This window comes from Eptatretus burgeri, chromosome 3 (genome assembly GCF_056783735.1).
Source record: "Eptatretus burgeri isolate ZD-2024b chromosome 3, Ebu_testis_v1, whole genome shotgun sequence".
Taxonomy (NCBI): Eukaryota; Metazoa; Chordata; class Myxini; order Myxiniformes; family Myxinidae; genus Eptatretus; species Eptatretus burgeri.
Window position 1 is genome coordinate 56882569 of NC_140963.1, and position 2500 is coordinate 56885068.

The 2500-nt window shown below is 44.0% G+C and overlaps 1 protein-coding gene across 1 annotated transcript in view; it reads right to left on the minus strand.

The window, feature by feature from the left end:
- The window catches only part of LOC147029967 (uncharacterized), a 57953-nt gene that overhangs the window by 1163 nt on the left and 54290 nt on the right, over window positions 1–2500 (minus strand). The window lies entirely within an intron of this gene.

The window sequence follows — 2500 nt, forward strand, 5'->3', positions numbered from 1 at the left end:
TACAGAGATCGGTGGAGGGATCATGCCTGTATGCCACACCTGCTTTGGTTGTGAGAATTGAATGTCATGTTTTGAACACAAATCGGAAGACAAGATTGCCATTTTTGGCTCCGAATTTGTCTCGATTGCACATGCACAGAGAGGAGTGAGATAATATATTGTTATGTTTGTTGGGGTAGATTGAATAATTTAAAAGTAAAGGTAGGATTCTATAGTAAAGCATGGTCCGTGGATGAGTAGGCGACATCTCGATGTAAATTAAGTGAGGAAAATTGTGAGCTTAAGTTGTTACGTGTCACCACATGGGGGGTGGTGCTGTTTTACCTAGGTAAGGTTTAAGGCTAGTTCTCCCTGTATGTGATTGCCCCCTGTGACCTTTTCCTATGTTTTTGCATTTACAAAGCCAGCTATAAAAAGGAACCACGTTCTTCCAACAACAAAAACAACAACAGACCCGAACGTTTCCAAGCAGGAAAAAACCCCGCCTTCCCGGCTTTGTACCAGCAGGACAAGCCCCTGAGGCTGATGATTGGTCAGTGTGACGTAAGAGGGAGGATGACAGTGTGGAGATGATGGTCAGAACAGATCAGACCTCTGGCTTCTTCTCGACACGGTCAAAAAGGTAGCGCGATTTTCATTGTTCGTGCAGGTGTGAATTTGCTCACCTGTTGGAAAAAGACACTGGCCATTGCCTGTTCGGCTGAGGTGTGAAGTTTGTACGCTTTAGGGAAGGGCAAGAGCAACAAGAAGGTGCAAGAGAGACAAGAGGGCAGTTGGAAGAAAAGCATGAGGCTCTGGTCCCTCTCGAAATAGCAGCGTGATTCTCGTTATTCGTGCTGATGTGAATGTGTTCACATCCTGGAGCAAGACACTAGCCATTGACTGTTTGAGTGGGTCATGAAGTTTGTACGCATTGAGGAGAAGGAGAGAAGAAGAGGAGCACGTCCCTTGGCCTTATCTCGGAGCCTCGGCAATCGCCTTGTTGTATATGTGAAGAGAAAGGCCGTGCCATTTGTTGCGAGTGGACCTGGTGCTGTGAGAGAAGTGGTTTGGCAATCTTGACCATGAGAAGAAACTAAATGGTGGTTCGTCGCTCCAGGCATCGAAGATGGTCTGCGCCACACCACACGTACGTGACCGCAGAGAGCGACTTGGCACCATTTTGGTGCATTTTCCCACACGGTGGCTTTGCGGTTCGATGACTGTGAGGCTCCTAAAAGGTCACCTCTGGACACAAGCTGAGTACAGGCATAAAGGGGATTTCCTTTTATTTTTACCCTTCCCTTTGTCTGTTTTTGTGACTGAATGGAGACGTCTCAAATTAGGAATTAGTTTCACCTCACGTTTCATTTGCACTTTTGGTTTATTTTTATTATAACTCATTGACTTTATGTGCATTAAACCATCATTTGTTCAATTTACTTGTGTTTGCTTTTTCGTTGTGGGTTTGAGGATACAGCTGTGTGCTTCCGTCTGGTAGCGCCCTCCATCCAGCATGCACCATAATCTCCAAGGATCTCGGCTGTTTGCCTCTAAGTAAAACCATTCGGCTCTCCATCCAGCTCGGTGTTAACCTGACTGAACACAACTGGGTCAGGAGTGTGATATAACCTAAACCCCCTGGACACAACAATATCTTACTTTGTCTGCCTGCCTGGCAGTCAAACAAAATTGAAAATCATTCCAAACAGGAAACATACTGTTTTTCAGGATATCATAATGGACGCAAACAATAGACATGAAGAACTAATGCACGTGTTATATAGGGTGGTATAATATCTGCTGAGTAAAACCCGGAAGACAGAATAAAACATATTGTGGAGTGTCGTGTCTGTGGGGATCTCGTCAAGGGTTGGTGTGTGTGCGCTCGATGTGTGTCTCACCCAACCGCCTTCCCCCAACACCCACTCCCCCCCCCCCAAATAAATAAATTTAAAAAGCCAAAAAAAAAATCCTTTTTTAATTTAAACAATTTAAATAAATATATTTCTCCATTTTGATTTTGACACCCTTACGATATCCCTTAGCATGCCACTGTCTCCTCCACATTCGTCCCCTCATTCCCCCAATGAAATTGCATCATCAGTTAAAAGCGAGATGTTTTGGCCAGTAATCATTGGTTGTAGTATTTGTGGATTTAAAGCATTAGTAAATGCCAATAAATGATCGAATAAAATTGATGGTTACATGATATAAGTGGTTGTAGGATGCGTCGGTGAATTGTATTAAAAACTGCTTGATGTAATGAGCTAATTTTCACTGTGAATGGCAGTATTTGGCTGTAAACTGCCTGGTGAGGTTTGTGAAGGGGCTGGAACTTTCTGAGATGAAACTTCTAGTATAGACGAGAATCATATTTGCTGGAAGGCACGAAATCATTCTGTGTTACTATATAAACCTGCGAGAGGGTGGTGTCGAGAGATGGGTGACATGCAACGTGACGTGTTTCGATCGTCCCCGTGCTCGATTTAACTCTGATGAGTGAACGAGGTGTTAATGT